The sequence below is a fragment of the Rhinatrema bivittatum genome, chromosome 6 (genome assembly GCF_901001135.1).
Source record: "Rhinatrema bivittatum chromosome 6, aRhiBiv1.1, whole genome shotgun sequence".
Taxonomy (NCBI): domain Eukaryota; kingdom Metazoa; phylum Chordata; class Amphibia; order Gymnophiona; family Rhinatrematidae; genus Rhinatrema; species Rhinatrema bivittatum.
In genome coordinates, this window is record NC_042620.1 from 290,181,397 (window position 1) to 290,203,686 (window position 22,290).

General features: G+C 42.5%; 1 long non-coding RNA gene across 1 annotated transcript in view; it reads left to right on the forward strand.

Moving 5' to 3' along the window:
* The first annotated feature begins 7,476 nt into the window (after positions 1-7,476).
* LOC115093341 overlaps positions 7,477-22,290 on the forward strand; it is a 40,768-nt gene continuing 25,954 nt past the window's right edge. The window contains exon 1 of the long non-coding RNA XR_003857298.1: positions 7,477-7,585. This is a non-coding gene — a long non-coding RNA (uncharacterized LOC115093341). The remainder of the gene's footprint in view (positions 7,586-22,290) is intronic.

Consider the following 22,290-nt stretch of genomic DNA (forward strand, 5'->3'; position numbering starts at 1 on the left):
TGAGCACTGAGATTTTGCTTATGTCATATTTTGATGCCTTCAGAGGGGGCATTGACAATGGTCAGAGTTTTGTTTTGGTTTGTTTAGATATCTCCACAGCATTTGATACTTTGACCCATGCCATTTTGATATTTCGCCTTAAACAATTTAATATAAGTGGGAAGGTATTGGATTGGTTTACCTCTTCCCTGTCCAGTTGTACCTGTAGGGGGTCTGTTGCTGATGAGCGCTCGACCTTTCACCGCTTGAGATCATTGTCCCACACAGGGTTCTGCTCTTTCTGCTGCTTGTTTTAATCTGTACTTAAGTCCTCTTTGCAAGCTGCTTACTAGCCTAACTGTGGGATCCCAGCATTACGCGAATAATATTCAGTTTTTCGTTCCAGTAGAAGGCAGTTGGGCTACAACTTTTGAAAATGTTTCTATTTGACTTTTTTCCATTCAGAGATGGCTATTTCATAATAGGTTGGCTTTGAATGCTCAGAAAACTGAAGTCGGGGTAGTTCAGAGATTTATGAAATGCCCTATACCTGATTTCTATGGTTTTGAAGCCAGGTCAAGAGCTTAGGGGTTTTAGTTGACTCTAATGTATCGATTCAGTCACAGATTAGAGCTGTGGTGAGATCAGGTTATTTTAAACTTTGCTTAGTTAGACTTTGATGTCTTTTTTGAAACCATTTGTTTTTAGGCCTTCTGTTCAGGAATTATTGTTACCCATGCTGGATTATTGCAATATATTATTTATTAGACTGTCTAAGACCTTGCTACAAGCACTCCAAATTTTACAAAACCCTGCAGCATGACTGATTTCTAGTGTAGGAAGAAGACACCATATTTCTCCAGTGATAAAGGACCTGCACTGATTACCAATTGAAGAGAGAATCAGATATGTTAGCATTTCTCGTTCATAAGCTGTTAATAATTGATTCTCTTCCATGGGCTAATAAATTGCTACTCATTTATATTCCAACAACAACTTTAAAATCATCACGAATGGGACTGTTGGATATTCCATGGATACGTGTTGTAAAACTGGCCGAGTCCTGAGAGAGGATATTCTCTTTTGCAGGTCCTATCTTGTGGAGCTCTTTTCCTAGAGAGCTCCGACTGAATGTTCCATTGCTACTTGTGTTCACACTAGAAGGATTTCAGAGATCAAATTTCACATTAATCACATAGGAACTGATCCCACCTAAGGAGGTAGGTTCACTGTTGGACTAGCAATCACAGATGCCTTGTCTCCTCAGGCAAATAGCACACTACAGCAAGCATGGAGTTGTAAGTTTGAAGGGATTCCCTGAGGTGATGGCCTGATGATGTTGATGAAGAAGATGGCTCCTGGCCTTCTCATGTAGGCTGCACTTGTTGGGTGGTTATTCCTCTCCTGGTCTCACAAAAGCCTATTATATATGTGCCATGACCATCAAAAAGGCCATGGACATTCCCCAAGCAATTTTATCACTAGAAACAGTGGAGTTTGTGGTTAAAGCAACAAACAAAAACAGCAGTTGTCTAGTGAGGCAGAGGATCGAATATTGACTGACAGTGAGGAACTTTAAGATTACTATTTCCTCCGTGGAGTGAACAATGCTGTTTTAGAAGAAGAACGTGACAGTGGGAAACTTTTCGCTTTATCTAATCATTCTGAACATACAAGGAAATCTCATTACATCCATCAGTTCAATCTAAAATAGGAGTTATAAAACCAATTGTACTCTAAGGGCAATACTTATAACTTTTCAGTGTTTGACTGTATCCAATGAGAACATTTGTTACAAAATAAAAAAAATGATAAATATTTATGCAATCTACATATACTTGATGACTTCTACCACAGTGGTATAATGAAAATCAATGAACTATCACTAGAAAACTGTTCCCCCCCATCAGCTGTTTATGCCAATGGAAATAGGGTCATGAAAAACGCTAGTTTAGAAAAGTTTAATTAATATAAATGAATAAAATATCTGAAGCTGCAAGCTTGAAGTTGCTTTTCTAAGCTTTCTCCAGGGTTTTGGTTGTGCGTTAAGCAGTGTGAAGGTGTTAATGGGGAATGTATCACCTCATAGTCACAGCCACAGTGTGATGCTCACCCACTGCTGAAATGAGATATAAAGAGTATGCTTCCTCTCACAGTGTGAAAATCTGGGGGTTAAATATAACACAGAACCTGCCAGCATGAGACAGCTGAGCTGAATTCTGAATTTAGTGCTAGAGTCCTAACCTGGCAAACTGGGGCCCTGAGTTCCAGTGTTCCCTGTAATTTCTCTTCCTGAATGAGTATACAGTATGCATAACCATCCTCTAACCAGCATTTCACTGTGCTTCTGTCTTTTTGTTTAATATAGACAACACTGAGACCATAAACCAAAGCTGGAATCAGATTGAATGTCTGCTGGTAATAGTTATTGTTTAATGAGAAGTTCTGAGTAAAGTGCTCTCACCTCCAGACTAGAGTTCCTTACTCAGTATACTAGTAAAATAGGCCTAGCTTCATTATTAAAAGCAAGCATAGACATACAAAATCAGATTACATTTAACCCAAACTAAACCTTCCTCCCCACCCCTTGCTTTCCCAGCACCACCTCCAAAACCCCCATGGGGAATTTACTTGATTTGAATAATTCTAGCTGCAGCTGACTCTGACCCGATATTAGGGGTGTGCAGAGGAAAAAGTTGTATTTTGCTTTTGTAGGCAAGCCTCCTGGCTCTTCCTGACCATCTACCATCTTGTTTCCTCGGTCCTATTTTGCTTTTGTAGGGCACCTCCATTCAGTTCATTAGTTTCAAATGAAAAAAACATTGTTAATTGTTTTATTTGTTCATTTGCTTACAATTAAAGGGGTAGATTTTATAACATGCGTGTGTGGCCTACATGTGCGTGTGCTACCCGGTGCGCACACATGTACGCCTGATTTTATAACATGTGCACGCAGGCGCGCACATGTTATAAAATCCGGAGTCAGCGCGCGCAAGGGGGTGCACAATTGTGCAACTTGCGTGCGCCGGAGCCGCTCCGAGCCGCGCTGCCTTCTCCTGTTCCCTCCCAGGCCACTCCGAAATCGGAGCAGCCTCGGAAGGAACTTCCTTAACCCCCCCCCACCACCACCACCTTCCCTTCCCCAACCTCCCCCACCCTTTCCCCCTACCTTTGATGATTTCTTTTTTTTATTTCAAAACTTACTTCAACCCTGGGCCGGCGCGCGATCCCCAGCCCAGCGGCCATGCAGAGGCCTCTGGCCATGCCCCTGCCCCGCCCCCAGACCGCCCCCGGACCACCCCTTATGTAAAGCCCAGGGACTTACACGCGTCCCGGAGCTTTTCGCGCACCGCAGGGCCTTTCGAAATTAGGCCCGGCGCACGCAACCTTTGGAAAATCCGGCCCAAAGTCTATTAGGGAAGCACGGAAGCCTAATTTGGAATCCAGTTTTCTCATCAATTCTAATAAAAGTGGTAGGTAGACAACATCAGAGGTGTGAAGGCATGCTAACAATTCAAGACTGTGTCAGTGTGGCATGAATAGCCTAAGGCATTGGACAGGGGCACAGGGGTACCAGCAGTGGTAGGAGTTCTGCAAGGCATCGTCAGAGGAGCAAAGTAGCAGCAAGATGGGGAAGAACAACCCAAGGCTTAAAAAGAGGTCACCAACAACAGTAGAATGAACCCTAAAGGCAACACGAGAGACAAAGTGTGGGGGGGGGGGGGAGGGGGAGAGAGAGAGAACGTGATGGGTGATGACTTCACCACCTAGGGTGGCTGGATACCCTCGCACCGAGACTGACGGCGGTAAGATTGAGAATGCAACCCATGGAGACAGTACTGCAGCAGCCTGGGATTAGCACAGAAAGGAAAACTGCCCCTGGGGCTTGCTAGGTTGCCTCCCATACTGTAGCAGCTTGTGTCTGTGAGATTCAAGGTAAATAACAAAGCAGCGGAGGAGGGTGTTGAGTACCTCCAGAGTTGTTCCACCCCCCTCCCCCCACCCCGGCAAGCAGGAATCTGCTGTTTTATTGCAAGAAACAAGAGATGATAGTCCCCTGAAAGAACCGGGAAAAAAATATCTCTGCTAGATGCCATGCCAAGTGGGAACTTCTGTACAGATCAGAGTGATGCTGTGTGTTACTGAAGGAAGGACTGGACTCCTTGATCCAATGTCAGCCTGGCGTTTTCAAGACGCCATCTTATGGGATAGTGGCTGCAGCTTGCACTTAAAGACTGTCAGACTAGCTATGACTTGAACCCCTGAAGGATTTACCAGTTTCTGAATTGTTCCAGTGGTCAGTGAGGTAATCCATTCCAGCCTGAATCCAGTCTTGAAGAGGACTTCCTTGTTTAAATGTTGTCTCTTGTTGTCTGTAGGTATGTGTGTGCTTTGCTCCGGGTGCACTGTTTGGTGCCTGATGTTCTAATCCAGAGGTGTGATGGGTTGAGATGACTCTCTGGAGCATTTCCAGATCACCTTTGATGGAGGGTGGTGAGGTTACAGTGAAGCTCATGAGTGTGGATGCCATCTGATGGAACTGCTCAGTGCTCACACTGTAAAGACATTTTCTGGCCTTCCTTTGGAGGAGGGATAGAAGGCAGGAGGACTTGTGAAGTTGTGGCATAAAGAGTGTTTTTGGAGTAACTGACTGATATGCAAATCTCAATATTTTAAAAAAGTAAATCAAAGCAATGAACATAATAAAATTACAAATTTAAATAAAATCACAAAAGTAAAGGGCCAGATTTTCTAACCTATGCGCGGGCATAGATTTGTGCACGCAACCCGGCGCGCACAAATCTACACCTGATTTTATAACATGTGCGTGCAGCCGCGCGCATGTTATAAAATCCGGCGCACGCAAGGGGGTGTACACTTGTGCACCTTGCATGCGCCGAGCCCTAGGGGAGCCCCGACGGCTTTCCCCGTTCCCTCCGAGGCTGCTCCAAGGGAACTTTCCTTTCACCCCACTCCACCTTCCCCTCCCTTCCCCTATCTAACCTGCCCCCAGCCCTACCTAAATCCCGACCCCCCCCCCCCCCCCCCACCTTTATAATTTAAGTTACGCCTGCCTCTGGGCAGGCGTAGGTTGCACGCGCCGGCTGAGTGCTGGCGCGCGATTCCCCGGCCTAGCAGGCCTTCGGAGGCCTCTGGCCACGCCCCTGCCCTGCACCGGACCGCCCATGCCCCCCCCCCCCTTTTTTCAAGCCCCGGAACATACGCGCGTCCCGGGGCTTGCGTGCGCAGGAGCAGGTTTTCGGGGTTACGAGCGTAATATACATGCGTAACCCTTTGAAAATTTGCCCCAAAATGTTTTCAACAAAGTTCAGAGGAACTATTTTACATCACAAATAAAGCTCTCTCTGAATCTTTTTGAGCTGTTTTGATATAGTCGATAACCAGTGATGGGAAAGAGGTTAATTCAAGGGGTGGATGTTATCACACCTCAGGCATTTGTTAATTATTTGAGGAGTAAAACAAGTATTTTATAGCAGAGTACTCTACTACAGCTCAATTTTTGTCCAGGAGGAGATTCCCAAACTACAAAGTGCTAGGATATTTCTGATATTGCATCAAAAATGGAAATGGAAAAATTGCTTTGCCATATCAAGACACCCAAATGCCCTATAGATCCATGCCCTATGTGGGTTTTGGGTTCTTTATATGAAGATTTCTTGGAGATTCTTACTAGAATGGTCAGTCTCTCTCTGTCAGAGGGGAAGTACCTGACATTTTAAAAGGTGCTGATGTCTGTCCAATAAAAAAGAAATGGAAAGTCTACCCTGAAGATCCACAAATATATAGGCCAATCTCGAACATAACCTCTTTAACAGGCCGATACCCCTTATTCAGTAAGGGGTAATAGCGCGTCAAAAATGCACATCCAACCCCCCCAAGACTAATAGCGCCCGCAACATGCAAATGTATGTTGATGGTCCTATTAGTCATTCCCGCGAGATACAGTAAGTAAAATGTGCAGCCAAGCCGCACATTTTACTTTAAGAAATTAGCGCCTACCCAAAGGCAGGCGTTAATTTCTGCCAGCGCCAGGGAAGTGCACAGAAAAGCAGTAAAAACTGCTTTTCTGTGCACCCTCCAACTTAATATCATGGCGATATTAAGTCGGAGGCCCCCAAAGTTAAAAAAAAGTTAAAAATAATAAAAAAAAATTTTAAAATGGGCCCGCAGCTCGCAGGTTGAAAAACCGGATGCTCAATTTTGCTGGCGTCCGGTTTCCGAACCCATGGCTGTCAGCGGGTTTGAGAACCGACGCCGGCAAAATTGAGCGTCGGCTGTCAAACTCACTGACAGCTGCCGCTTCTGTCAAAATAGAGGCACTAGGCACGCGCTAGTGTCCCTAGCGCCTCTTTTTACCGCGAGCCCTAATTTAAATAAATTAACTTTCTGAATTGCGTGCACAGGAGAATGGCCCGTGGGCGCACCGGGAGAGCAACTGAAGGATTATTTGCAGGACCACAATATTTTACACCCTAATCAAAACCTTATGGTTGTTTTACAAATTATAATACTGAATTAGTCCTAGTTTCAGTTAGATTCCTCGTTGAAGGTAATAGATACTGGGAAGGCAGCCATTGCTATATATCTTTTGATTTAGTACATCATGATATTCTGCTGTCATGATTCAGATTGTCAGGGGCTGTTTTACAATGGCTTCTCTCCTTTCTGTCTCAGAGGAATCAGCAGGTCAGGGTGGGACTGCAGTGCTCAGACTGGTTTATAATGAATGGAGGTGAGCCACAAGGATCTGTGCTGTCCCCTACTTTGTTTAATGTCTATTTGCAGCCTTTCTGTAAATTGCTGGACTGTTCTAACATCTTTGTAAATGTCTTTGCTGATGACATTCAGCTATATTTTGAAGTTGCATCTGATTGGCAAATCACATTTACTTTGATCTCTTCTTGTTTATTAGCTGTTAGTAACTGGCTGCAGGATAATGCTTTAATTCTCAATTTAATTAATATTGAGGCCCTTTGGTTCTTGTGGAAATCCCATCCAAAAGGTTTGCCTAGTTTCCTGTTTGGGGGCCTTAATATTGAGTTCTCTGACCAGGTTTGGAATTTGGGGTTTTATTTTGACCCATTACTGACCTACAGAAGACAATTAAATCCTGTATTATCCTCAGGATACTTTAAATTGAAACAGCTTAGTGTGACAGGGTCACTATGCCAGCCTGGGGAGAAAGGTTAAATCCCCCAGGAACTAAAAACCCCAGGGAAGAAATGTAAGAGGGAAGGAAAAAGCAGGAGACAGTGAACTAGGGAGTCACACAGGTTTCCTCCCCAGTACTAAAGAGGACACAGGTGTGGAAGGAAGCAGGTAGAGCCCCGGAAACCAATCCCTGGCCACTGGGGAGGGGAAGGAAGATGGTGGAGCCTCTGGGAACCAATCTCTGGCCACTAGGGGAGGAGCCTCCACTCTATAAAACTGAGCCTCACAATGAGCAGTCTCAGTCTCCTTCAGTGGACTGAAGAGGTTGGATCTTGGACTGTGATACCTGTCTCCGGAAGGATTCTGTACCCAGGAAGCTACTCACGCAGGGGAGACTGAAAGCAGAAGGACCTCAACCTTGGTGCCGGGAAAGGTGAGCCTGGGAATCCAGAGATTGCCATTGGTTTGGAAGTGTTTTTGTTAATGAACTATTTTTAAGTCTGCCAAATGGGTGGATGTATCTCTGGGAAAAGTGGTAGAGGCCAGAGATATGAGGGAGGTGGCAGAGAGGCCAGCAGGGCCAGACTTAAATTCCTTGCTGGCTTGTTTTGGGACAGTCTTATTGTTTTGCAGGGACTTGGGACATACAAAGAAGAGGACTGTGATATAAAGGCTGGAAGCCAAGCTCAGAGCTAGCTGGCTGGAGCTGGTGGATCACTGGGAGAGCTTCAGTTCCACAGCCAGCTGGTGACTGTGGGTTTCAGCCCTGCTAGGGGATCCTCCTGGACTTGGAGGAGGGATTTACAATTGACTGCAGTTGGGGTTTTGTAGGTGCACGGAAGTGTGCCTACCAAGTACTGGATCCGGGACACTTAGACACCTTAGACACTTAATTGAGCAGTCTGATTTTCATACCTTAGTCCAGGCTTTTTATTATAACAACCTTGGACTATGGAAATTCTTTATATTTTGGGATTTCTAAAACTAGGATATGAGCAATACAACTCCTGAAAAATTCTGCAGCCAGGTTAGTTCTGAATGCTCCATGGCGTGATCATATAATCCCACTGTTAAACCAGCTTCACTGGTTGTCCGTGGAACAGAGGGTTAGGTTTAAGATCTTAACCCTCAAGTTCAAATCAATTCATGGTATGGCTCCAATATTTTTGCCTGATCTTTTTAATGATTACACTCCTGAAAGAACTGTGCATTCAGCTGGTAAGAAACTTCTCGAAATCCCATCACTAAGGGATACTCATTTTCAGGACACTAAGCAAAGGGCTCTATCTACTGGAGGTATCGTGCTGTGGGACAGTCTATTTGAAGAGATATGAGAAATTTCAGATTTTAAACTGTTTCGCAAGACCATGAAAGCAGCTTTATTTAGAGAAGCATTTTTTTGAATTTGAATTTTATTTTAAATTTCTCTCTGTTGTAACCTGCTTGTTTTATGTTTCCTTTGTAATCCATCTGGCATGACATAGTTACTATAGGCGGAATAGAAGTATTTTAAATCAATAAATCAATGAATAACATAGATAATTCTTAAAACTGCAATCAGTAACATATAATAAAGAAACAACAATAAAAGTAATCATTTATTTATTTATCAGGTTTTATATACCATAATTAAAAAAATATTCCATCACAACAGTTTACAAAGTACTTAAAATTCAAAAATAATAATAATAAAAGAATACATCTTATCAATAACAGTACTTCATATAATTCAGACATATTAGGAATTAGAAATATAAAAGATTAAAAAAAACAACCCATAAAAATAATCAAAATACAATAGTAAGACAGTTAAAAACTAAATGAAATAAAAGCAAAATAAAATAAGATTAATATCAACTCAACTGTTCTGGTCTTACTGGATTTGTTCATGCTCAATGTATGCCTTATGAAATAGCCACATTTTGAGTTCCTTTTTAAACTCTTTCATATTTTGCTGAAGTCTTAGCTGTTCTGGTAACTCATTCCAGATTTTGGGTCCTGCTATTGAAATTGCACTGTTTCTCACTTGCCATAAGTGTCCTGTTTGTACCGTGGGAATAGTGAGCAGGCCCTTGTTACTCGATTGCAAATTTCTTTGTGGTGTATGTAGTCTAATGGTGGCATTAAGCCATTCTGTCGCTTCTCCATATAAAATTTTGTGAATGATGCATAGAACTTTATACTCTATGCATTGGTTTATAGGTAACCAGTGTAATTTGATTAAAATGGGCGTAATGTGATCATGTTTTCTTGTGTTTGAGAGGACCCTTGCTGCCGCATTCTGAAAAACTTGCAGGGGGTGAACAGTAGTTTGAGGAAGCCCTAAGAGTAAGGCATTGCAATAATCGATATTAGAAAATAATAAGGATTGGAGAACTGTTCTGAAATTATATTCTTCTAGCAGAGGTTTTAATCGCCTTAGTGTGTGCAATTTGTCATATCCGTCTTTCAGTTTGTTAGCAATATGATTATTCAATGTTAACTCAGAGTCAATGATCACTCCTAAATCTCGAGCGCTAATATTTATTTGTAGCTTAGTTATATTATCTTCCAGAATTATATTTAAGGGTTCAATGTGTCTAGCTCTCCTGTCTAGTAATATAATCTCTGTTTTTTCCACGTTTAACATTAATTTCATGTTAGTTACTAGTTTCTTGATCAGAGATAAATACATCGCTGTATGAGTGTAGCTTCGATTGATGAGTTTATCGGGATTAGGATTTGTATGTCATCAGTGTATATATATTGGGTTAGCCGCAAGACCACTTAAGAAATGACATATTGGGATCATATAGACATTAAATAATATAGCTGATAAAGATGATCCTTGAGGTACCCCGGTATTTAATTCAATTGTTTCAGACATCATATTTTTAATTTTAACTTGAAAATGATGATTTTCTAAGTAAGAGAAAAACCATTTTATTGTATTATTAGATAGACCTATGTCCGTTAATCTATTTAAAAGAATGGAGTGATCCACCATGTCAAAAGCTACTGACAAGTCTAACAGAATAGGTAGGAAGCTTTGGCCATTGTCAAAGCCTCTAAGTATAGTATCAGTTAGAGCAAGCAAAAGGGTTTCTGTACTACAGTGCTTTCTGAAACCATATTGCATGGGGAACAAAATATTATTCATTTCTAAATGTTTTGTTAATTGAATTTGGACTACTTTCTCAATCATTTTGGCAAGAAAAGATAGATTGGAGATTGGACGATAGTTGATTGGAAGGTTTGGATTAAGCAATATATATAATAAAACTGAGTAAATATAAAATAACATAAAAATTACAATAAAACAAGTCCTAATCAGAAAAACAGAGATAAACTATTCAAAGGCCTTAAAAAAGAGGAAAGTCTTCAATCCCTAAAGAAAGACAAACCCTTAGGGCTTTCCCCCACTCCCCCCATATTGTGCGGGAATCCTAGGAGATCATGGGGACTTGCGTGTTACGTGACTTTCCCCATGGGCACCCGTGCCCAAAAGCTGACCAGGATTGGGGCTACAACCAGGGACGGTAACTTTCAAACTGGTGCACAGGCGCACATGTGCGTGCGTTCGTCAATCCGCACCCAAGAATGAATCTGTTTTATAACTTGCGCTCAGATATGTGCACATGTTATAAAATATCCTGGCCACATGCACATGTACACCAAATTTTAAGTGAGCATGAATAAGTGCGCACAAATTGGGGGATTTAAAAGAGGCATGCACCAACACCATTTCCAGTTTTACCAGTTTGTCCCCAGTTCATCCAGGTAAGAGAGAAGTCTTCCAGATCTCCCTTGTTTAATGGCCTTCACTCCCCCCAGTTATCCCTGACCCTTAAAACCCTACAGATCTGCCTATTTATCTTTATTTTAGGACTTGCATGGCATCCATAGCGGAAGTAAAGCAGGAGGCGTCAGCGCACACTGGATTGCGCAAGTATTTGCTGTGGCACCTCCCACAGGGCGGAGCCCTGCGGAGACTTGCAGCGATAGGCTAGATCCGAGCAGAGGTGTACACAGAGAAAGTTAGTCTTTATTATACTGCAAAGTAGATGGTAACCCAAGGAACGGGCAATGATCCTAGCCAGAAGAGGAGATGTCTAATGGCAATGTTCCGTCTGAAGGCTGCAGAGTAGAAAAGGCAGTTACACAGTCTCACCAGGTCCCAAGAGGGAGATCGGTCCAGTAGTGGTCCGCGAAGTGGGGTAGGCCGAGAACTCAGGCCTAGATGGAAAGGCCAATGAGAGTATATCTGGTAGTGGTCCGCGGTGCAGGGTAGGCCGAGGATGTATGTAGAGAGAGAGAGGAGACAATACAGAGACAGAACTGGAGCGGTAGTACTCACTCTGATGCTGGCAGTTATAGTAGGAGAGAATCCCCAAGGAGCGGAGGTCCGGGATGAAATAAGGCCCCCGAGGAGCGGGTACCTTAGGCATCCTTGTAGGTGGTAAGCAACTCCAGGGGGTAGACAGGAGCAAGGCAAGGCCCCCGAAGAGTGGGTACCTTAGGTGTCCTTGTTGGTAGCAGATAACCCAGGAAGGTGTAGAGGAGTGAGGCAAGGCCCCCGAGGAGCGGGTACCTAAGTCATCCTGGAATGAGAGTACACAGAGTGGAAGCATCTAGTAACGTAGAGAGATCAGCATGGAGGATTCCTTGCTAACTCGTATTAGGAATCGTGAACGGAGTTTAAATACCAGAGCTAGTGATGTCATGCGGTGGGGATGCCCCCGAGGTTCCCGCCATGACACACGTAAAGGACGGGGCTGCGCGCGTGCACGTGCCCTAGGTGACTCCGGGAGAAAGATGGCAAACGCAATCGCCCATGTCAGTCCAGGGATGCCGGAGGGGTCGGCGTGGAGAAGCCTTCTTCCAAAGAGGAACCGAGTCAGGCAGGAAAAAGGTGAGCAATAGAGGGCGCAGCCGTCTGCAACCGACGGGCACAACAGTATTTACGTGCACATCTTAGCTTCACACCCTGAAATGCTTATGCCCCACCCAGACCACACCCACAGGCCGCCCTTTTTTGAAAACGTCTGAGATGTGCGTGCTGCAGCATTTATGTGTGTATCCGGGCAGCTTTTAAATTTTGCTTGGCGTGTGCGAGCCCAACATATTCGCGCATCCCCTAATTAATGCATGTGCCGGGCTTTTAAAATTCACCTTAACAAAGTGGAAGAATTGTGAGGAAGTTGGTGAAAGAGAGGTGGAAGGACCAGTATCCTTGTGTGCCCATCTGGTTGATGGAAATTGTCAAAAGAAACAGATGACTGGGTGAAGGAAGAGGCAGTGGCTGTAGTACAGAAGGATCAAAAGGTTAGAGGAATGTCTCCTACAAATGTGCTGCTAGAAGCTGTGGAGAATGAGGACCTATGGCAGAAGCTTAAGGATGGGCACCGTATAAGGGGATCTATTGAGGACTGCTTCAAAGGACCTACTTTGGGGTTCTGTTAAATAAACCCAAACTTGGCTCTTGAGCTTAACCATTGAAAGGTAATTTTCATGTCCTCCCACCAAGAGCTCAAGTGCATGCATCTCATTCAAAACCATCTTGGCTGTTAAAACATACTTTAAAACAACAGCAATATTCTTCACAGCTGAAGTATTGTAAATATGATATTATATTATGCTTCTCTGGATTATTAGTAGGTTGTGAAACCTTTTATTGGAGAACATAAGATCAGTCCCAAAGATTTAACATCTTAACAATGCATGTAGTACCATGTCTGTAGATTATTTTTATGATCATCCAGTAAATGATATCACAAAGAATCTAGTTTCCTCAATACAGTTACTAGAATGCAGCACTATAGGAATGTGCAAATCCAATAATTTCATTTCAGTCTGGTTTTTTTTTTCATTTTGGATGATTTATTTGCCCATTTCTCAAACTTAAAAAAAGCATTAAAAATCCAAAAGACTCGGGGGCGCTGTTCACCACGAGACAAGATGGCCGCCTGATTCGTTAGCTCCTACCTCCCCCGGGAACAAAACACTCAAAATTACGGTCTCGGGCTGCCCAAACGAGAGCCAAAGTTACTGATACTGCTTGGGAAACAGGACTGATGACTTCTAAGAAAAGAAGCGATTTACAAAAATTTTCGTTTACCCGTTCGGTGCAGGAACTGAAAAACGCAGGCCCTGATCCCACAGGGTGCCTGGAGGAGGCAGAGACCGATATGGACGTGGAAGCCCCGATACTTTCGCCGCAGGCGAATATAGCCTCCACGCCTTCTATAGCTGATCTACCAACTAAATCCACCATGCGTGAGTGGTTCATCGAGCTGCGCGCCGAAAACAAAGCTCACAAAGAGGAATTACTCGCGTCTTTTTCGGAGCTCCGAGATGACCTCATGGCGCTAGGGCACCGTGTAGATGAATTAGATCTGCACGTCGATGAACAAGAGTCTACTCTAAAAGAACTGTCTCTTCACGATATGGAAACTAGAGCTGAGCTGACTACTTTAGAGGACAAAATTGAGGACCTGGAGAACAGGTCCAGGCGTTATAACATTCGCCTCCGCGGCATCTCAGAAACAGCGGCCTTTGCGGACTGCATGGCTACCATCAGGAACTTCTGCACGTTTCTGATGCTGCAATCGAGCACCGAATCGCGAAGTACCACGGAGGAGATATTGGAGTCTCTAACAATAGAGAGAGCTCACAGAGCACTGGGTCCTCGTCGGGGAGAAAAGGCTAGAGACATTATTCTCAACTTTAACAGCTTCACCCAAAAAGAGCTGATCTTGACCACAGCTCGCAAACAACAGCTGTGGACCTGGGAAGACCAGGAGGTCGCGGTTTTTCAAGATTTAGCGGCAAGCACTCTCAAAAAGAGGTATGATCTTAGACCGGCCACAGAAGCGCTTCGCCAGGCCGACATTCGGTACAGGTGGAATTTTCCTTTTGCACTGACGTTTCAACGTGGCGGCAAAACATATTGGGTGAGGAACATGGCGGACGCTGCGGCCATTTTTCTGGAAGCGGGCATAAAGATCAACATTCCCAGCGAAGTTGCACCAACGGGTGCACGTCCGCCCGGCAGATTAAGTAAGTGGCAGAAAGTGGACAGAGGCAAACGCCGCTTGAATACCAGGTCAAGGGCTGTTCGGGGTTCGCTGTTGGACCAGGGCTGAGGATCTACACATATCCAGCATAACTCTCTGCTTCAACGGCAGGGGGAATGAAAAAAAGTGGATCTATATACAGACAACAACCAACATGGACTGAATTACATAGTCTGGGTAAACAGATAAGCATGGGTGTAGCTTGCTTATTGCAGCGGTTACTACCCCTAAAAAATTAAGCTAGATATTTCACTTAGATGCAGCTCCATCACTGCTCTCTACATTAATGGTGGGGGTAGAAGGGAAATAGAACCAAAAGGTTACTAAGAGCCATGAGAAACAGATAAGTATGAGAGAAAAAAAAAAGTGCAAAATTTGCTGGGCAGACTGGATGGGCCATTTGGTCTTCTTCTGCCGTCATTTCTATGTTTCTATAAGTGATCCATTAAAAGAATAAATATTTCAAAACAGCTGATGAATAGCAAAACACATTTTGTTTTTTTTAATTTCCCAAATATCAATAAAATATTTCAAAACAGCAGACACATCAAACAACACCCAATAATTAAAATTAAAGCTAAAATAAATCTGCTGCTCTCTGTCCCTGTTGTGGATTAGTCAGAGGGGGGGTATGCACAAACTTTCTCTTCTCCCTAACACACACGTTCATTCCACACAAACTCCCTTATATTCTCTCTCACATACATGCTCACTAAATCTCACACTTTCTCAGGTACATGCTCACTGGCTCACATGCTCTCTCTTTCTCACATACCTGCTCACTGTATGGCACACTCACAATCTCACTCACACACTGGCTCACTCTCACTCTCATATACATACTTGCTGGCTCAAACAAATGTTCACTGACTCATTCTTGCTCACACACATGCTCACTGGCTCACTTGTTATCTTTTATTGCTCACACACAGACCCACCAGCTTAAATAGTCCTCTTGCTCACAATATATGCTCATTGACTCACTCCTCTCTTACTCACAAACATGCTCACTGGCTAACTCGCTCTCACTCACATGCATGCTTTGAAAACCACAACAAGCCTGACTTAATTATGCAGTGCAACAATGGAAAATCAGAAACAGTATCACTCCTTACAAAACATCAATTAATAAAATCAACAGATAAACATAATTTATAACATTAAAACCATACTGATAAAAAGAATAAACATGTCAAAGCAGCCAATAAGCATCCAATAATTTAAAGTCATGTAAATTTTTTCTAATATTTCCCAAACACCAATAAAATATTTCAGAACAGCAGATATATTAAATACTACCCAAAATTTAAAATAATAGGATTTAAAAAATCTGCAGCCCTCCATTAAATAAATAAATAAATACCTAGAATCTTTGATTTGTTATGGATTTAGGGGAAGAGGCCACACAGTCTTTATCTTTTCTCTCTCCCCTTCACACAAAAAGGCTCTCTCTCACTCTCATACAAATGCAGGCTCTGTTTCTCATACACACATAGGCTCTTTCTCACTCTCTCATGCACACGTGCAGATGCTCTTTCTCACTCTCTCATGCACACATGTAGGCTGACTCTCATAAAACACACATGCAGGCTCTTTCTCATGCTCACAAGCATGCAGATGCTCTCTCTCATGCACACGGACATGCAGATGTTCTCTTTCATACACTCACCTCTCAGGCCTCCTCCTTTCTTCTGGGCCTTGGGCACGCTGCTCCTTTCTTATTGCCAGAGGGAGATGGGAAGAGACCATTCCTTCTGCACCACATGCTTCCTTCTTCTGGTCTCAAAGGCCTTTCTTCTGGCCATGGAGGGTTGGGTTCCACCGTGGCCCCACTAAGACCTTCTTCGGGCTGTGGCAGGTTGGGCTTCTCTGTGGCTCTGCCAAGACCTTCTTCAGGTCACAGTGAGTTGGGCTCCCCCATGACCCTACCAAGCACTTCTTTTGTGGTGCCACGCTCTGCAGAAGCTTGAGATGAAGACCATGTGATCAGTGCGACCGCCCTACCATGGACTGCCCAATCCCCCGATAGACCAATCTGCCCCTGTGAGTGACACCAATACTGCTTTACACAATGACCCATTTGCACCAGGATCACTTTAATGTAACAAGATCCATAGTTTGTGACTCTTTGTTAACATCTTCTATGGACCTTTCTCATTATGGAGGTGTTTTAGGCTTCAGACACTGACCCCTTTTGAATGCAGTGATACCTCTCCTTTAATTCTCAAAGCCAAGGGGTCACAGGGTCAGATTATCCCTCAGTTTGGTCTTGTTTGGCCGGGCTATTATTGAGCTTCCCCATAAGGTAATGTGCCAGCTGATGCAGGCTGCTGAACAGAAATGAACAACAATTTTCCCACCCCAAGCAAAAAGAACAAAACCTGAAATGTTGACCCTTGCAAATTATTTATGAAAAATACCATTTGTCACCTTAATTGTTTCATCCCAGATTCCTGTAATAAATGAACTGTGGAGTTTCTATTATTATTCACAAATGTTTTCTTTTATTTCCCTCAGGAATTCATCACAGTTCTCTATTTCTTCAAATTAAGGTTTTCGCTCCCTAAATGAATAGGACTCTTAACTTCTGCCTGCAGAAGCTTTGAGGCCAATAACCTAAAGCCTGCTTAAACACAAAAGCCTGAGTAGGCACAGTTAAAGCACTCTTAGTATGTGTAAACTAGGGGCTCGTGCTCTAACAGCACTTTTAATGTGTGTATTTCAGCTTTTCCGAGCAAAAACACACTAATGAGGTAATGAGATTAAAAAAACTATGTAAAACTGCTAGTTACCTATTAGAGCAAAGACAAAGGGCATGCTGGAACTGCTATGCACTTGTGAAGTATAGTTCAGCCTTTTGCAATAAAGTCTAATGTTTAAGTATGCACATAGTTTACTGCTTTGCATCATCTGCATGCCCTGTACATTACTCATTAGTAAGTGCAATAAAAACACGTTTACACACATAGACAATGACCAGCACACTTTAGTTATTGTTTTTTTAAGTAAGCATTTTTCTGTTTGGCAGTTTAAGAAGGAAGAGCTTTCTGTATCTACCCTTTCTGTATATTGGTTGCGATTTAAAATTAAGGCTTATGTTTAATAAGAGTGGCAGAGAATTATGGCATCAGTCTGAGAGTGCACCTGGATCTTCTAGCTGCTGAATTACCTGCAGTTCTTATCACTGCTGTAGCAACAGGGCATTGTATTTCTGGTCATGTGAGCTGGTTCCGTCCAATCACAACAGAGTCTCAGTTTCCAGGGCTCAATAAAATCAGATGTAAGAAAAAAAAATTAGCATAGAAAGCAATACAGTAATGCAGGTGAGATCCAACAGCTTTGCCCCATACGACATTTATTTTAACAGCAAGGCCATTGCCGTAATTCAGGGAAAGAGAAAAGAAACAAGAGCAAATGAAGGCTGGGAGAAATGGAAGCTAGCGAGAAGAAAAGGAGAGAAGGTGGAGTTAGTGATATAAGACACAGCCTAGGATTTCCCTGTGACCATCCCGTCACTGTTGTTGACCAGGACTACACTGATGTCAGGTGGAGCGAGGACTCCCTCAGCCTGTTCATCTGCACGACATAATTCATTAGTTGTACACTGGTTTATCTGTGACAGTCACACATAAAGCTCAGCCTGGAATTCTGTGCCCCATTTTAGCAGCAGCTAGGGGCGAGATAATACTATTTCATTCAGAGGACTTTAATGCACATAGTTGGGGGGGGGGGATATGCACAGCAGCGCTACCAGACATCTCACGGATTATTTAGAGGGGGTGGGGGGTGGAATGAAAGAGGTGTAATATTAAACCTCTCTTGCAACTGTTTGGCAGACCCAAGCTCAAAATTCCTGCAGGGTGTTAAGGATGTATTTTTTAACTAAAAAAAAAAAAAAAAAAGGAAGAGAATTTCCTTGCTCTAAAATTGTTCGTAAAAAAAAATAAAATAAGCAAGTAGCAAAGTAAGAAGAGAGATTCTCACACACATTCACACACGAGCAGCATTTTCAGTGAGGAACTCTCTTACAGCCAATAGCATCCAGAGATTCATTTCCCTTCTCTTCCCTTCAAAGGAATTTCTCCTGCATATATATTGATGTCATGTGACGTGGCTTGGCTGGTGAAGCACTTCATGGAATGTGGGTAACTTCATTTCAATGACGTGGAGTATATGGTAAAAGATAAGCACCTACCCCACCCCCCACCCCTAAATTAAGTTGCTGTATATTTTAAAATTGCCAGAGGAATAACCTCTGAATGTCACACAGTGCCACAATGGAATCTTTCTACTTCACATTACATTTTACTGGGAATTCTTTGCACAGAATATATGATTCCCTTTGGCGATACAGAGGAAATATGTTCACTTGTAAATAAAATAGGTGCACACCTCACATGTGATTACATTGTTTATGACTCATAGAGATATTTCCTATATGCAATTCTAAGGAATCACAGATTTTTCTTTGTACTACATCTGTTTATCTATACTGACAGATGTTAAAATGGACAGGATAGAGCATTTCAATGGCTCCTTTCCTTCATTTAGATGATGCTATCCTATGTAAATTTTAACTGTAGTATTTTTTTTTTTTTTTTTAGTATATAAAGAACATGTTGTTATTCAAATCAGCAAGCCCTTTAGGTTCCTATTTTGCAGATCTGCCAATAGCAAAACCTGCCTGGTCGTCACCACTGCAGCATTTCACCGTCACTATGGCAACCTGGATTGTCATTCCCCGGACGTCGTGAGGGAATGCTCCAAGATTACCGGTGCCCTCTGAAGAGAATGAAATGGAGTTGGGGGAGGGGGGGGGGGGCTGAGAGGAAAGAAGAGGGAGCAGAGCAGGGATACAAAGAGATGTCGACAAGAACACACAAGCGTGCATAACATATGTTGGAAAACATTCTGTCTTCAAGCTCTTGCTTTCCCAGGCTTTCCAGTGCATAGTCCCCGTCCCCCCCCCTCTCTTCCCCCTTCAAAAAAGACATCTTCGTGCCTCCTAGGAGAATTTTAGCAACAAACATCATTTTTGTGTCAATGTCTGGTACCAGTATTTTTATTCAATAAGCAGCCAAAGTCATTCTTCCCTTACTCCTTTGCTCCTCTCCAGCTTTGACCTCCTCTGGTAAACATGCACGGTCCCCCTTGCCTGGGTTTCTGAGCACTTGTGGTGAGGAAAGTTGTACACAGTTGTCTAAGGCACAGAACACTCTCAGACTGGCACGGGGAGGGAGGTGGAAATCTCAGGTCCCAGGAGGGCAAGCCGAAAACATATCTAGTTCTGTCTGGATCGAGCACAATATATCATCACATGGCAGGCACTTCTATTGTTAAGACGATGTGACAAGGAAAATTTTTCATCAGCAGTGCTGTTTTTTTCAGAATTCTGCACTCAGATCGTAACAGCCAAGTGGCTTTCATGCCACAGGAAACAGAGGCGCCAGTCCTGGTTTTAACTCCATTGCCTCTGTAGATTTGCAGCCTTATATTCCCTTAAGGAAAATAGAATTGCAAATCCTTGGATGCAATTGAGGTTGAGCCCCATCATTTATGACATGGGGGTCATCTGTTTAATGTATATTCAGCATTCTCCAAGGATTAATTATTACTCCTAAACAAAATATAACTACTATTACTAATTAAAATAATAATAATACTTATTATTATTATTATAAACCTTAACAAAATAAAATTTATCCAGTACCTGTTAGCACCATTGCCACATAGGCAGAGAAGTCAGTACATTTCACATTCTTCTTCCAAGAACTAGGAGTTTTTTCATTTCATGATGTTTTGGTTTCATTTTGTTTTGTTTTATTTGAAACAGAAACAAACAACTATCATGGGGCAAGAGTGACCCTATACAAAATGGTAGATGAAAAGTAATACCATTTCAAATAGTAGTAGCAGTGGTGCAGGAATGAAGAGGGATTACTCCTGCCCTATGAAGATTTAAATGGATTTTAAAGACTTCATGGAGTAAAGGGTCTGGGGGAGATTGGGGGCATCTGGAAATGGCATGGGAGAGTTTTTTGGTCGGGGCAAGGCAGGGACTGGACAATATTTTTTTAAGCAAAATGAAGAAAAGCAAACAAAATGTTTTTATTTTTCCTTTTATTTTAAAAATGAAATAAAACGAAATGGGAATTTCGTTACCATTTCCCTTTCTGTTTCAACAAAAGCATATCCTTACCAGGAACCACATTTAAATTGCATTTCACATGACTGCTGCTGTGCTTACATTAAGTCTTTCTCCTTACTTGAAATGAATTAACACTTTCTGCAGAGTCAGTTATAGACACCTGAAAGTCATTTTTGTCAGAGCAATCATGAACTCAAATGTAATTTTGTTTTCAGCACCCATATTCACTGCTCCCTGTTTGGAAAACCAGATCTTGTTAGCATTTTGAGTTGTTAACATTTTCCTATTGATGTGCTTTTGTTTTGTTTCTGCATGTACATAAATTTTATACATGCATAAAATTGTATTTAAGTGCATACATACAACCTTACTCATATAAAGTAATAAATAACCATGCACATATAAAGTAATGAAATAAAACAAAATGAAAAGATACAATATAACAAGGAAAAACTGAAACAAAACAAACCATACCAAATGTTTGTCTTGCATACCTGTTCACCTCTACATTTATAATTTTTTTTTAAATCCCCTCCTTTCAATAAATATAAGCCCTCAAGAAAGTTTTCTCTCTTCCTCAACATACTTGCATAGGAAATACACATTGATGAATGAACTGCAAGGAATTCTGTCCCTGCCAGATTTGTGTCTGACTTTAAGACCCCCACAGTAGAGGCAACCACTGGCAAATACAGGATACAAAGGCAAAGAACAGCACCACTAACACATGGAAAACTAAAGTGCTTATCGATTGCCGTATGAATGCCATATGGAAGCCTCCTGTCCTCAAAAGGACATGCTACCTGCTACATAAATTGTGTTTCTTCTCCTTTCCACCACCAAAAGAAGATCAGAATAGTACTTAGCTTTACTGTTACCATTAGTGCCTACTCCACTGCACACTAGTAGTATTTTGTCAGTTGTGGTCAATAGCACCATAACAATGTACATGCACAGATATCCACATGTCTACAAGCATTACGGTATATCATTAGGATTGTTGTTAACACGGATGGTGTATCTAATGAGAGTGTATGGCAGTACACACTCCTCTGTTTATGGTGATGGGGAGGAGGTTGGGCAAGTACTATTGGTAATTTTTTTTGGGTGAATTTTATTGCTCATGAAAGGTGACAGCTCTGTAAATCAAAGTCCTTCATCCATCCAAAAAACAGGTATAGCAGAAGCACTGGCAGGGCAGGATTCCTTACCCTACCTGCCAATGTGCTCTACCCTGTTCTTTAAGGGGTGAGAGGCTCAGGCCCATTGTCAGGCCTTCCGGTGAACCAGGCAGTCTAGAGAGGTGGAGAGCAAGATTGGTGGCAAAAGGAAGATCCCTTGGGAATGTTTCCACTGGGTGGCCTGGGTCTTCTGATGACCTGGCTATTGCCTCTAGAGTTCAGGAGAACTCCCGCTCTATTCTAAAGCCACTGCAGTGGAGCAGCAGTGGCTGTAGATGAGACATGCTGGCACACCCCGGGTTGTTTTCCACCTTGCCTGCCCCTTTCAACCATCCTAGAAAGATTAATTCGGTCTCCAAGCTTGTGCAATTTTTGACCTCTTTGCTGAGGTGGCTGACAAGGCACAAGTTAAAGCTATACTGTAATAGTGATTTTTTATGATATGGACATCTGACTACTGGGAAATGGACTGAGATCATCAATTCATTTCACACAGCCCATCAAATGGCTTTCAGGTGCAGATGACTGTATGTCACTATGACTGGGCTAGACTTGGCCCAGTGATGTAATGGTAAAAGATTTTGTTATAAAAAAAACTTAGGCAAACGAATCTCTCAATTAGATGTTATCAACAAAAAACATAACGGTAAAGAAGAAAAATGCCAATCTAAATTCCACTTATATATGTTTAATATAGTTAATCCACCTATTTTGTTAACGATCAAAAAAATAAAATAGGAGATGAAAAAGTCAG